Here is a 15,322-nt window from a genome sequence, read left to right as displayed (position 1 = left end):
GCAGTTTTGCGTTTGGTTTTTAACAGTGGTTCAGGAATTGTTTATTTTCAAGTCCTTGTGAAAATTCATCGGCATCTTAGTGCAAATTTATCCCAATATATCCATTTTTGTATGCAATTTTGCCTAATACATAGAATTTCATAAATCAAGTTTCCCTAACATGATGCATTTTTGCATGTTATTCCCCCAATAATGCATATTTTGTATGCTATTGCCACTACTATATGCATTTTGTGTGCACTTTGCCCCCAGTATATGCGTTTTTGTACACATTGCTTGACTTGCAAACTGCATTGCAAAATTCAAGGAACTGCAAATTTTGACGGGTTGCCAGTGTTTCAGTTTGCATATTGCTACAGAAAGTGAGAAGTAGGTAGGTTTGCATTTAAATGCAAACTGAACCCAATTTCTCCTCAGTTTCTATTTCTGAGAGAGTTTCATTTTTTATTTTTTTGTTTTGCTGAGAGCCATGCCTGAGGGAAAAAATCATTTTCATTTCTGAGTTGAATTCAAGCTGGCAATTGAAAGGAATTATTGGGAATGCGTTCCAGGTGCACTCCTGATTCTTCTTCATTTTCAAGCTGCACCTTGAGGTTTCTCATGCCTGATATCATATATGATGTCAGGAGCAAGGAAAGTGGGTGTGGTTTGCCTAAAATAGCCAAGTGAGCCAAACTCCAAGGCCTGGCAGGCCGCAGGAAGCCTGTGGACCAGAGGTTCCCCATTCCTGCCTTAGACCTGTCATTAGAGTGTTCTTTACTGCAAAGTCAAGAAACAGCACAACCTGTTGGCAACTAAAAAAATAACGATACAATGCATGTTAATGTGGAGTTGCTCCATTTTGGTTTTATCAACAGTTCTCAGTAACAACAACAAAACCAGAACAGCAGTCCTGCAGACCAGTTGAAAACCGGCAGACCGCTTAAACCTTTTGCCTTCTACGAAAGATAAAGTGCAAGGAAAGGAAGGAAGGAAGGAAGGAAGGAAGGAAGGAAGGAAGGAAGGAAGGAAGGAAGGGAGGGCAGGGCTGACCAAGGGCAGACTGGGGTTGATGGACCAGCCTTTACTGGTTATGAAAACCATGGGCCAGGAATTTGCTAGTCCATTGGAAAACCCCAGACCTGATCCAAATGGTCTCCATCTCTGTTGTCAGGGAAAAAATGAATCATGTGCAGCTTCAACTATAGAACATTCTCAACTATTTTGCAATCTTTCAAAAGAAGGTGTGGACCACACTCATGGGCCACCAGTGGTTGGCAGGCCTTCATGCGAGAACCTCTGATCTGAATACAACCTCAAACAAATGCCAGCGCTTAGGGTATAATAAACACAGGTCATGGGCTGACCTTATCCCAGTGGTTCCCATGGTCTGAGAACCTGGCCCATTTTTGTTTTCAGCATCTTCTGAAGAACTAGAAGCCGCCCAGCTCCCCTCTTGCTGTTTCAGCTTGTTAATTACTTCGCGCTACTAACATGAACTGCACATTTCAAGACACATATTCCTCCTGGGCTTTGTTTACTTGTTATTATACTTTTAAGTGTCATCTGAAATTCCAGATGATCGCTCACTGTGCCCTAGATTGTGGTGCTACCAGAGATGATTTATCATATCTGAAGGGAAGTACAGTCATATCTGTTAGAAAATGAAGATGCAACACGGGGGGATAAAAGGGAGTTAACACAGTTCCAGCTGTAAAAGGGGCTGAGGAAGATGACATTTAGGTTCCTGTGCAAGATGTAATTTCCATCTGACTGGACTGGGCACATATCCAGCTTTTACTTCAGCCCCAACTTCACACTAAGCATAGCTGACGTCTCTTTTAAAAGCTTCAGAGAACAAACTGACTTGAAGTGACTGTTTAGTTTTTAGCAGAAGGAGGGAAAATATGTGTTTGGTAGCACTGGTGAAGTCTGAGCTAGTGTACTGCTTAAGGAGTGACGTTGTTGTGAGGAGGAGGGAAATATCTGGTGTGGTTCACAACTGAATGTGAGTCTTCCAAATCCACACTTCTGAAATGGTACCCGGACCAAAATCCACCTGTCCTCCAAAATTCATGCTTCTCCAAATTTTGTGATACGGTTCTCCAACCCTGAATGTTTAGTACAAAAAATGCACACATTGGGGGGAAACAAAATGCCAAAATGCATGATATCTGGGGATCTTGATTTCTAAAATAGGTAAAATTGCATAGAAAAAATGTGCTCTGCATACAGAGCAGACAAAATTTTGTGAGGGTTTAACAAAATTGCACATTGATGTAGCAAATTTAAGGTTAGGAAAGATTTCTCCATCCCTACTTATTAGTACAGACAGGGAAATAATGGCTCTTGTGGTTGCTGGAGAAGAATGAAAAGCTACACCTGTTGAAATTCCTTCTTCTATTCATATATTATTATTTTTTTAGGGACGCGGGTAGTGCTGTGGGTAAAACCTCAGTGCCTAGGACTTGCCGATCGTATGGTCGGCGATTCGAATCCCCGTGGCGAGGTGAGCTCCCGTCTCTCTGTCCCAGCTCTTGCCCACCTAGCAGTTCGAAAGCACCACTAAGTGCAAGTAGATAAATAGGTACCGCTTTATAGCGGGAAGGTAAACGGCGTTTCTGTGTGCTGCGCTGGTGCTGACTCGCCAGAGCAGCTTCGTCACGCTGGCCACGTGACCCGGAAGTGTCTGCGGACAGCGCTGGCCCCTGGCCTCTTAAGTGAGATGAGCGCACAACTCTAGAGTCAGACATGACTGGCCCGTACAGGCAGGGGTACCTTTACCTTTTATTCATTTTTTAAAAATGCAGCAGCCCTTGTAAAGACTTGGGCCACATCTGTATAGTACACTGAAAGCACTATGATATCACTTTAAACAGTCATGGCTTCTCCAAATGAATTATGGGAATTGCAGTTTGTTAAGGATGCTGCAGGTTGTTAGGAGACCCCTATTCCCCTCACAGAGCCACCATTTCTGGAGTGGTTTAGCAGTCAATCCCTGTCCACAGGGAACTCAGAAATGTAGGTCTGCTTAAAGTGGTATGACCCTGTTTTAGATGTATAGTGCAGATGGGTCACTGTCATATCACACAGATGCACACATACACCTTCATTTGCTGTTGTTGTTGGCATCTGTCTGTCTTGAGAGACAATGGAGGGTGCTTCTGGGGGGTGAAGTCAAACCACTGTATTAGCAGCACCAAACTGACCTCCCCAGGGCACAAGCCTGGGCAGTGTGTATAGAGATCTTGGGCTGTCAGGCAACAGGATCCCCCTCTTGGCCTCACGGAAGAGATCCAAAGGAAAGCAGAGCAATACGTTTGGCACCAGCTTGGCTGCAGGAGTTGCCAGAAGGAGGTGTACAAGATGCCATCCAAACATGTCATGGACTCCACTCTGGATTTGTCTAGGGTTTAGTCCTTGTGCAATCTCTTGTGCAATACCATTTTGCTGGTGCAAAACATTTCCCCAGTGGAACCAGTATATGGCTAAGTGACTTCAACTTTGTGGTACATTGGATATAACACTTACTAAAAACCAACAAGTTTCTAACTGCTGTACATATATTAAAATACGGTGGTCTCTGTCTCATAAGCTAATAATTGAATAGACACGATACAAAAGGGAAAAGGAATGGGGAGAGGAGATGAAAGCAAATGGAAAATGTATAATAATATGTAAAATTATGATAAAGATAGTCACCAGATTAAAAGCATTTTAGTTTATTAGTTTTAGTTGACTGACTCATTAATTGATTAAATGTGTGTAAAGTTGGCATATTAATAAAACAATGGTTGTAAAGGGGGGGAGTCTTTATTTTAAGGTGTTCCAACTGAGGTTACAGCAGGCATTTTCATAGAAAAGGCATTCCTTGTTCTCTGCCACATGGGACAGCCTTGGGATAAAACAATTTATCATTTCTACATATAGAAGCAGCATGTAGACATTTTTGGTGAATTGTTGAAAGATCAATATATTTTGACAAATACTGTTTGAATGAAAGGTATACAGTTATTCTTATATTTATTTTTGCACAGGTTCAAGGCTGAATCCAAAAAACTACAGTGTGCACAGATCTGAAGTATGCAAAATTATTGCATATTCATCAAGGCGTTTGCCCAAGACGGAGTTTGATTACCTTGTTGGTACCTCTGGAACAAATGAGCATGTCTTCAAGGCTCTTTGTTCCTTTGGGGGGGGGGACAAAACAAAACAAAACATTCCATCCAAATGTTGCCTTTGCATCTCCCCCTTTTGAAATACTGGTAACTACCAGATCTCCCGTGCAGGTAAGATGTAAAGGATTTTGCTTGGACATGCTGCAAAGGAACAATAAGCAGTAAGTTCTGTTGCATTCTGTTCCCATCCAGCAACTGAAATCTAAAGCAGCACTTAAGTTTTGCCAGAGTTTTATAATACCAGTTGCTTCCACTTTTAAAAAAATACATACTATATGCCCATGTATTCACAGAGATGTGAGGCTGCAAGTGACACACCCAGCTGTTCACCAGCATTGTACCCAATTCTATCCCAATTGTGATAGGACAAGTCCCCTTTACCATCAACCTAATCAGATCCGCCCTCTCAAAGAATACCAGTAGAAAAGAAAGATGACCAAATGTTGTACAGCCAGCTATTCAAGCATCAAACTCCTACCTCCTGATGAAACAGAAAGATCAGTTCAGCTGTACTTTGGAAGTCACAGCATGTGACATCAAAGATCACCTGTAGTGTTATCACCCGGGAGATGATCAGAACAGGAGAGCACATTGCTGCTCTCATTAGGACCCTTTGAATTTCTCCATCAGCCGACCTCTGCCTCTCAAATCACCATGAACCAAGATAGAAAATATTAAATGAGGTCATGGGGGCTCTCTCCCTCTCATCTTCTTTAAACGGCACGGGAGACATGGTGTGACAGATCTGTCTGTACAATTTCCTCTGGCTGCAGATATGTTTTTGTTTTCCAGTTTTCAAAGTCATAAATGATGGGGGGGGGTGTTTCTATAGAAGTTTTCAAATTGTGCTCTGGAAAGCACCGCAATTAGAAGAAGATCCATCATGGCGGATGAACTTCTTTTGTTTTTCTGAGAGACAAGCTTCTCAGTCATTATCAATGTCCCCTTCCCCACCATGCCCGGCTGCAAAGGAACACTGCCCACCTCTGCCTTGTATTCAGTTTCTTAGAAAAGTTTTCTCCCCCCCCACACACACTTTTAGACTGACTAGTTTGTCTTCTGGGAAATGGGTGCTTTGCAATAGACCATGTCAACACCAGCCATTTTGTGAATTTCAAATCTAATACAGATTTTTTTTAAAAAAAAAGCTTAAAAGGCATGTTGGAGAAGGAAGGTGTTCAATAGGTGCCCAAAAGACAGAATCTGATATCTAATGGAAGGGAGCTCCAAAAGGTCAGTGCCACCACACTAGAGGCCTGATTCCTAAACTTTACAGAATAGCCCTCTCCTGCTAATTGCAGTGATTTGTTGGGTATGCAACAGATGATTATTTGGGGTATGCAATGTGCCCCGTACTGACCAAGAACATGCACAAGAATGCTTTGCAACACACATGGGTTTTGAAGGAGAAACAGCTCCCCACTGTGAGTTGGAAAGTTACTATTGTACAGCAATTATCTCTAGCATCGTGTTCCCACAGTGGTCAGTGAGATGCCTAAGGGAAGCCTATAAGGAGGACAGGAGTGTAATAGCACTCGCCTCACCTGTGGTTTCCAGCAACTGGAATTCAGATGCAATCCTTACAGACCGAAAGTCTGACTTAGCATAGGGCAGCTTCCTATATCCTAAACAAGCCTTACCCATGGAAGCTCTTGTGGTTCATAAGAAGAGCCCTGGTGGATCGGATAAAAGGCCCATCTAGTTCAGCATCCTCTTCTCACAGTGGCCAACCAGATGCCCATGGGAAGCCCACAAGCAGGACATGACTGCAACAGCCCACTCCCAAATTGTGATTCTCAGCAACTGGTATTCAGGTGGGAGAAGAAAAAGCTAAGGAGTAAACCCCAGACAAATCCCTAAGATGGTTGGATGGCCCCTTGTACGCCTCCTTCTAGCAAGTCCTGCAGCCAAGCTGGTGCCAAACATATTGCTCTACTTTCCTTCAGACCACATCAGTGAGGCCAGAGGCGTCTTGTCATCTGGGCAGCCCAGAGCCTCCATACAGACTGCCCAGGCTAGTGCCCCAGAGATGTCACTTCGGTGCTGCTAATGCAGCAAAAACAACACAGGAGGCAGCAGTTGTGAGATACTGGTTTCTGTAGCCCCAGCAAGTGCTGTGATTCTCAAGTGGTTTGACTTCACCTCTGGAGGCACGCTCCATTGTCTCTTGAGACAAAAAGATGCCAACAACCTCCTCTGAGAGTGGTGAAGGTAGTGCATAGCCATCATGGCTAGTAGCCACTGTGAGCCTTATTCTCCATGAGTTTGTTTAACCCTCTTTTAAAGCCCTCTAATGGTTGTCTTGGGACGTGGGTGGCGTTGTGGGTTAAACCACAGAGCCTAGGACTTGCTGATCAGAAGGTTGGCGGTTTGAATCCCCGCGACGGGGTGAGCTCCCATTGTTCAGTCCCTGCTCCTGCCAACCTAGCAGTTCGAAAGCACATCAAAGTGCAAGTAGATAAATAGGTACCGCTCCAGCGGGAAGGTAAACGGCGTTTCCGTGCGCTGCTCTGGTTCGCCAGAAGCGGCTTAGTCATGCTGGCCATATGACCCGGAAGCTGTACGCCAGCTCCCTCGGCCAATAAAGCGAGATGAGCGCCGCAACCCCAGAGTCGGCCATGACTGGACCTAATGGTTAGGGGTCCCTTTACCTTTTTTAATGGTTGGCTTAAGTACTTCTTGTGGGAGTGGATTCCATAGTTTAATAATAATAATATTCTCATTTATACCCTGCCTATCTGTCTGAGTTTCCCCAGCCACTCTGGGAGGCTTATGGCATATATAAAAACATAGTAAAATATGCAGTGCTTTTTTCGGGGGGGTGCAGGGGTACACATACCCCTAAACATTTTGAGAATCTAAGTTTGGCCTAATTGAAGGGCAGTATTTCAATATGAGTAGGAAAATGAGAGTAACCCTAAACATTTTTTTAGGGGGGGAGCACTGAAAATATGTGCTCTGTGAGGAAGTCCTAGTCAGCTCCTACCTGCAAACAGGACCTGAGGCAGCTCTTTTTCATTATTTGCTTAAAGAGCTCCTGCTATTCCTCATGGGGTATCTTGGCGTAACAGCCATCTTCACTAAGGAACTGTAAAAGCCGGATGGAGGGAAGGCAATAACTGTTAATGAAGCCTGAGGTGGAATCAATGAGCCAGTGTCAAAATGGCAGCCGCAGGTGGGGTGGGGTAAGAGGGGAGGGGAGGGGGACGGCCAAGGAGGAAGACACAGGATTCACCTTTCCTGTCTGCCCGAAATAAATTGTTTCAGCTCTGGACCTATCCAGAGTTGGGTTTGCGGGGTTGGGTTTTTTGCTGAGGCAGAAAATACATTCTGTATTAAGTAACACCAAATTCTGCTCAGGATAAGTGTTGCCAATTAAATAAATCCATAACACAGGAAGCCGCCTTATACCGGTAATTGACTTTTTTCTTTTTCTCTCCAATTTTAAGGGAGCGGCTTATATTCGGGTATTGTTTTTTTTTCTTTTCCCCCCCTTGAATTTTAAAGGTGCAGCTAATTTGCGGGTGCTGCTTATATTCAGGTCAATATAGTACAGTGGTACCTCGGGTTACATACGCTTCAGGTTACATACGCTTCAGGTTACAGACTCTACTAACCCAGAAATAGTACCTCGGGTTAAGAACTTTGCTTCAGGATGAGAACAGAAATCACGCAGTGGGAGCGCAGCAGAAGCGGGAGGCCCCATTAGCTAGAGTGGTGCTTCAGGTTAAGAATAGTTTCAGGTTTAGAACAGACCTCCGGAACGAATTAAGTACTTAACCCAAGGTACCACTGTAGTGGTAAAGGAATAACTTCTGGCAGTCGAGACAGATCCTGGATCCCTCCTAAAATAAAGCAAATGCTGGGGGGGGGGGGAGAGACATGCAGGGAGTTGTGATAACTGTTAGCGAAAGGATATTAGCTCTTTGGCCACCTGCTTTGCTTTTTTGGAGAGGTGCTTGAGTCACTTCGATGGAGCACAATACCTTCGTGTAATGTACATCTCAGCTTTCCAGCTCGCAGCATTAAAAACATCCTGCTTCCTGCAGCCATGTGCCATCTGCCCAGAGCAATCGGCGCGGATCAAAGCATGCGCTTCCCGATGGCCTGGATGCTGTTTCCTCTCCATCCGTGGTTTTGTTTTGGGTATGTCTGAAGTATGTTGTGTAGCCCACATCTTGCCCTGCATCCTCCGCTGCCTGAGTTAGTGCTCCACTTGCAGATTTCTCTTCGTCTGCGGCCAGACAGCTTCCTCTGTGGCTGATCTAATGCTGGAGAGAACCCAGAAGAGGGAGGGAAGCATTGCAAGAAAAAGGTACCAAGCTAGGGGTTGTGCTTGAGTGGCTCTTCCAGTGCACAGCTCAATGGCAGAGCATTCGCTTTGCACACAGAAGGTCTCAGGTTCAATCTCCAGTGGCATCTCCAGGTAGGAGACGCCTGAGACCCTGGAGAACTGCAGCCAGTTAGTACTGAGTCATTGGTCTGGCTCATTATAAGGCTTCTTCTGTTTCCGTGAGTGACCCACACTGAGCTGGTTTCACATGGGGTGAGGAATCTCCAGCTCAGGAAGCCAATGTAGCCCTCCAGGGTTCCTGATCTGGCCCTCAGGCTACCTTGAGCTCCTTGCAGGAAAGGTGAGATATAAATGTAACAGTGAAATCAAATTTAGTCCCTCATAAAGCCTGGTGAGGCCACAAGCCTCCTGCCCCAACAGCAGCTGTAATTTTCGCTCCTCCTTTCCCAGAAGGGGCCTGTGCAGTAACCCCAGAACTAACATTTGATTATTTCACTCCTCCGTCCCTGTTTTTCTTCTCCTTTTGCATCATGTTTGAGGAAGGTTGTAGGCAGTGCTATTTTTCTAGAAATAAAGGTGCCAGAAAGCACCACAAACGCTTCCCTTGTTCTCTTAGAATGGCAATGGCGCCCACCTAAGAGGTGCTGGAACTGAGGTCCGGCAAGTTCTGGCTGCAAAAAAGGCCCTGATTGTAGGTTATTGATAGGTAAAGGTAAAGGACTCCTGGACAGTTAAGTTCAGTCAAAGGTGACTGTGGGCTGCGGCACTCATCTCACTTTCAGACTGAGGGAGCCGGCATTTGTCTGAGGGAGCATGACTAAACCGCTTCTGTCACAACGGAACACCATGACAAGTGCTAGAGCACACAGAAACATCGTTTACCTTCCCGCTGCAGCGGTACATACTTATCTACTTGCACTGGTGTGCTTTCAAACTGATAGGTTGGCAGAAGCTGGGACAGAAGAATGGAAGCTCACCTTCTGATCAGCAAGCTGAAGAGGCTCAGTGGTTTAGACCACAGCGCCACCCACTCTATCACTCAGTGATAGAGCATCAGTCAGTGTAGACAAAACTAAGCTAGGTGGACCAGCAACGTTCCCCACTTCTGATTCCTAGCAACTGGCATTCAGAGACCTACTTCCTCCAGCAGTGGAGGTAGAACACCATCACCATGCCTAGCAGCCACTGATAACCCCACCCTCCATGAATCTGTGCGATCCCACTTTAAAACCATCCAAGTTTGTGGCTGTTTCTACATCTTGTGCAAACAAATGCCATTAGTTTTGACTGTGTGCTGTGGAAGATGTACTTTCTTTTGCCTGTCTTGAGTCTTCCAACATTCAGCTGCAATTCTTCTATGTTACAGTTCTTATAATGCAGTTATAGAAGTTGGCCTTGATGAACAGCATTCGTTTCCCAGCAGCGCTCTCCTCCCCATCAGATCCAGAAGAAGCGCTACAGATAAAATCTAGGCCACAGGGCAGGTATTCCTTCAGAGAGCTGACTTGATGGCAGTCAGAAGCCTCACAGGAGGGGTCTTGAGGGAATTACCCTCCTTCTGCCAGTAGTGGTTCTGAGGCTATGTTTACACTGCACATTTAAAACACATTACTTCCTCCAAAAGAATCCTGGAAACTGTGATGTGTTAAGGGTGCTGGGAATTACAGTGGTGCCTCAGGTTACATACGCTTCAGGTTACAGACACTTCAGGTTACAGACTCTGCTAACCCAGAAATACTACCTCAAGTTAAGAACTTTGCTTCAGGATGAGAACAGAAATTGTGCTCTGGCGGTGCGGCAGCAGCAGGAGGCCCCATTAACTAGAGTGGTGCTTCAGGTTAAGAACAGTTTCAGGTTAAGAACGGACCTCCGGAATGAATGAAGTACTTAACCTGAGGTACCACTGTATAGTTTTCTAGGGTAAACTATAGCTCCCAGGTTCTTTGGGGGAAGAAATGTGCTTTCAATATGTTTTGAATGTAGCCAGTCAACTCTCATCCCTGGAAGGACACTCCTCCACCCCAGAACAGATCCTGGAGCAGAACAGTTTTAAACTCACTTTTTCGTTTCCTGATGTGGCACACATCACAGCTACTTTGCAATCTTACATGATGTCTGAGAAATCCTCCCTCACCCACAATTCCCTCCCTCTTTATTAAAAAAAACAAAAACAGGCATGCATAAAGGTGCACTGCCATAAGCCGTGCACAGATTTAACATTATTAAAAGGAGGCAAAAAAGCAAAATGAAGCACGATTGCAGGAAACATTTCTTCCAGTCCTAAGAGGAGATGGTCTGCAGCGGTGGCGGCTGTTCCGGAAACACAAGGAGCAGTTGCGGGATGTCAAAGAAGATCAATCAAAAGGAAGCCATCAGGATGGCAAGAAAGGATCTGATATGAAAAATTAAAAGCTCGGAGGTCTTTTGTTGCGAAGCCACAGCGCTGTGTGCCATCTCAGACCACTGGCCTGCGATTTAGGAATCTGGAAAGAACAAGCCCAGGCAACATGCATGTTGCCCACTGCTGTGGGGGGGGGGGTTATTTATTATTTGTGCATGCCAGGAAAAGGGTACCTAAAGCACATGACAGCATCAGGGGGAAGGAGGAGGGATGCAAGACTCAGATGCCTTTAAATGAAACCACGATCGGGAGCAGTGATGTTAAGCCTAATAAGCCTTGTGGGTCTGTTACATCTTTCCTGAATTTGCCCACCCCCCTCCTCTCTGTTTTCCTTTTCTTCAGAGAGCCAGAAAGCCAGTCTCCAGAAAGCAGAGTGTGGAATCTGACACTAGCATGTAAGCAGGAGAGAGAGAGACCCAGAAATGGGATGCATTATTTATGAGCAGAAAACAAGGCCTCGGTGTTAACAAGGGCAAAGTTATTTCAAGGAGAAAATGGCTCCTGTTATGTGCCATCAGCCCCAGCCAGCTTCCCTTCTGGAAAAAGATCAGTATTTACAGGACGCTTCCAGACAGCACAAAACCAGTCCAAGTCGCATCTTATCCCCTTGGGCTAAACACTGTTCTTCTTGGCTGTGTGGTGGTGTGGAGAGCCTCTTGCCCTTTGCTAAGCAGGCAGAGGAAGTTTGACTGTGGGATGAGCACTGGAAGAAAGACCAAACCTTGGTCTCCTCAAGTGGCAAACTCTTCCCTCCCTCCCCCCCTTTTAAATTTCAAAATTATCAGCTGATTCCTTCCAAACAGGTAAATGCACAGAGACATCCATAAAGCAGAACACAGAACTTCTTCTGAACGCTGTGTTGCGAGTTGTCTCTCTCTTGTCTATCAAACAATCTTGCCTTAATCCAGGATAGGATACCCACTCACTGCTACTGGACCTGGGATATTAAGCAGCAGAACTTTTAACTCCTCTCACAGCTACTCCTGCATCAGCAGGAGTGCCGAATTGGCTCCACTGGTGTGTTTGATTCTCTTCCCAATAAGCAGCAGCAACCCACCTGCCAAGAAGCTAACATATGGCTCCACCCCAGCCAGCCACTTTGGGTTGTAGCTCAACAGCAGAGCATCTGCCTTGCATGCGGAAGGTCCCAGGTTTGATCCCCGGCATCTTCTAAGGGCCGGGAGAGACTTGCTGTATGTAATACTTGAGAGCTGCTGCCCACCAACGGAGACAATAGTGTTAGAAATGGACCAGTGGCCTGACGTAGTACAGTGGTACCTCGAATTAAGTACAGTACTTAATTCGTTCCGGAAACTGTTCTTAACCTGAAGCACCACTTTAGCTAACGGGGCCTCCTGCTGCTGCTGCGCCGCCGGAGCACGATTTCTGTTCTCATCCTGAAGCAAAGTTCTTAACCTGAAGCACTATTTCTGGGTTAGCGGAGTCTGTAACCTGAAGCGTGTGTAACCTGAAGCGTATGTAACCCGAGGTACCACTGTATTTGGATTGGCATTCGCTGTGTGCGCTTGTACCCCTAGGTGGAGGATGGAGTTTGCAGGATTCGGCCTCACGTTTCGCAGCTGTGCTCCTTGCTTTCTTGACATGCCCACACAGACGCCTAACAGAGCTATATACCATGTATACGTAGGACATAAGAGAATCTTACACCGACAGACACTTGAGCAGGGATTGGGAACCTTTTTTGGTCCGGGGGCCGCATTCCTTTGTGGGCAACTTTCCAGGGGCCGCATGAGAGAGGTGAGCAGGTCCACAGACAAAAGCAGGCAGACTCTTTACTATGTGCAGTAGTCTACATTCCAGCCAGCCAGAAGTCAGGTGTTTCTACACAGATACACCCATCCATCTGAAGCTCTGTTGTAGAGCATCAGCTCTGTAATTTTAAGGTCCCAGGTTCAATCCCTGGCAAAGTTGGGTAGGGTTGGAAAAGACTCCTGCCTGAAACCCTGGAGAGTCACAGTGTATACAGTACAAAGCTAGATGGACCAATGTCCATGCATAAGGTTTCAGGTTCAACCCCGGCATCTCCAAGTGGGGCTGGGGAAGACTCCTGCCTGAAGTGCCTGGATAGCTCAGTTGGTTAGTGTGAGGTGCTGATAACACCAAGGTTGCAGGTTTGATCCCCGTTATGGGACAGCTGCGTATTCCAGGTTGGACTAGATGATCCTCAGGGTCCCTTCCAACTCTACTATGATTCTAGAGCTGCTGCCAGTCAGTGTGGACAGTACTGAGCTACATGGACCAGTGGATTCTCTGACTAGTGATAAGGCAGCTTTCTGATGTTCCAAATGTGTGTAAATTTACTCCAACCTTCAGTAAAGCTTTGCTGGATCCACACGACCTGCGCAAAACATAATCCATCACAAAACAATAGATACTAATAGAAAGCCTCTAAGAAACCAACAGGAATGCCAAAAGGAAAATGCCCAACATCTTACCCCAAGGAAGATCACTTTGTCAAAGATGGCCAAGCCTCCTTAAGGAGTCGGTTCCAAAATCGGGCAACATCCTGGCTGAAAAACAATATTAAAGATTTTGCAGCAAACAACAAAACGGAGGCCCAGGGCAGAATCAACTATGGTCCTAGGATTTAACAGACTCAGAGCACACTGGACCGCTTCTTTCCAGCCTCTGCCAGCCAGCTGAAAATGACCTACTTTTAAGAACATAGGAAGCTGCCTCTTACCAAGTCTGACCATTGGTTCAATTTAGCTCAGTACCGCTGACACTGACTGGCAGCAGTTCTCCTAGGTTTCAGGCAGGATTTCAGTTGGTTGGGACTGAAGCTGAGACTTTCTGCATGCAAACCAGATGCTCTAACCACTGAGCCCCTTTCCTCTCACCCTGCAACTGTGGGAGCCCTTGATTTCTGTGGATCTCTGTTCATTGCATCACCCTCTCCTGCAAAGCTCCGCCGATGTTCTTCTGCGCACATCATTTTGTGTTGTCATTTTGCAAAATCATTTACAATGTGTGGTTTATTGCAATTTTGCACGCCTGGGATCTATGTGAACCTGCTTTCCTTCCCTCCCTCCCTCCAGGAATTTCACAAGTTAGTCATGGCGGCCTCTGTGCCGCCTTCCTTGCTTATTCTGCTTTATTTTGGTAATAAATTTTCCCATACAAATCCCAACCCTGAAAATCTCGTCTGTGTTTCAGGTTCCTAAAAGCAACTGCTTGTTTAAAAAAACAAAGCCCTGTTGAAATTTCCAAACTTCTTTGAGCTAACTCAAGAGGAAAACAAGAATTAATCATATACACTTTTTCTTTAAGCAAAGAAAAACCATCTAATTAAAGCCACAGCAGAGAATCTGAGCCCCCAAGCCACCTCCTCAAGTTGTGGAACTCAAGCTCCCAGAATTCCCTGGGAGGAAGGACTGACTGTTAAGGCAAATAGGCCAAGCTGGCTGGGGCGGGTGGTATTTTTATTTCTGTAAGAGAAATAGGGTTCTCCTGCCGACTCTCAGCACCCTTAACAAACTACACTACCCAGGATTCTTTGGGGAAACCATGACTATTTAAACTGGTATCATAGTATTTTAAAAGTGTGGTGCATATGGGGCCTAAGTTAAAAGGTAAAGGGACCCCTGACCATTAGGTCCAGTCGTGACTGACTCTGGGGTTGCGGCGCTCATCTCGCTTTATTGGCCGAGGGAGCCGGCATACAGCTTCTGGGTCATGTGTACAGCATGACCAAGCCACTTCTGGCAAACCAGAGCAGCGCACGGAAACACTGTTTACCTTCCCGCCAGAGCGGTACCCATAGCTGTCAACTTACAGATTTGAAAATAAGGGACCAGCAGCCTTGAAAATAAGGGACCAGCAGCTAAAATAAGGGACCTGCAGCCTCACCTGTTCCAGGCACTCCAGTCTTCCTGTCAAACTCATGCTGGTAGCTTCGAGAACACTGCCCAACCAACTTTGTAACCAGAGGTTCAACTGAATAGAATCTGAATCACATGCACCACAAGGCCTATGCAGCCTCAACTTAAGATGGCTCCCCGGCCTGGCTTTGCACTGCAAAGTTTGCAGCAGCACGTGCAACAAAATGGCGTCCAGCATTCAAAAACTCCCTCAGCTTGCATTAACTAGCCACACACAAGGCATGCAAGCTCCACCCCCAGTCATTCTTAGACTTCTTATTGGATGAGCAACACAGCCAAGCAACACAGTTGGAGCCTCCCTCCTCCCTGGCCGGCAGGGAGGGAGGGAGAGGAGCTGCTTCCTTTGAAATTTAAGGGACATCATTTAAGGGACATCCATCAATAAGGGAGAGCAGCGGGACATGGCGCTGGAATAAGGGACTGACTCTTCAAATAAGGGACACTTGGCAACTATGGCGGTACCTATTTATCTACTTGCACTTTGACGTGCTTTCGAACTGCTAGGTTGGCAGGAGCAGGGACCGAGCAACAGGAGCTTACCCCGTCGTGGGGATTCGAACCGCCGACC

General features: G+C 46.0%; 1 long non-coding RNA gene across 1 annotated transcript; it reads right to left on the bottom strand.

Annotated features, from left to right (window-relative positions):
* Window positions 1–1,024: 1,024 nt before the first annotated feature.
* On the bottom strand, window positions 1,025–14,176 carry LOC309356970. Its single transcript, XR_014162977.1, has 4 exons — window positions 13,598–14,176; window positions 13,309–13,479; window positions 7,144–7,245; window positions 1,025–2,090 (listed from the first exon to the last, which is right to left on the bottom strand). It is a non-coding gene; the product is annotated as an uncharacterized lncRNA (long non-coding RNA).
* Between the last annotated feature and the right edge of the window lie 1,146 nt (window positions 14,177–15,322).

Source organism: Podarcis melisellensis, assembly GCF_964234715.1.
Source record: "Podarcis melisellensis genome assembly, chromosome: 14".
Taxonomy (NCBI): Eukaryota; Metazoa; Chordata; class Lepidosauria; order Squamata; family Lacertidae; genus Podarcis; species Podarcis melisellensis.
This window is presented reverse-complemented; position numbering and strand designations above follow the sequence as displayed.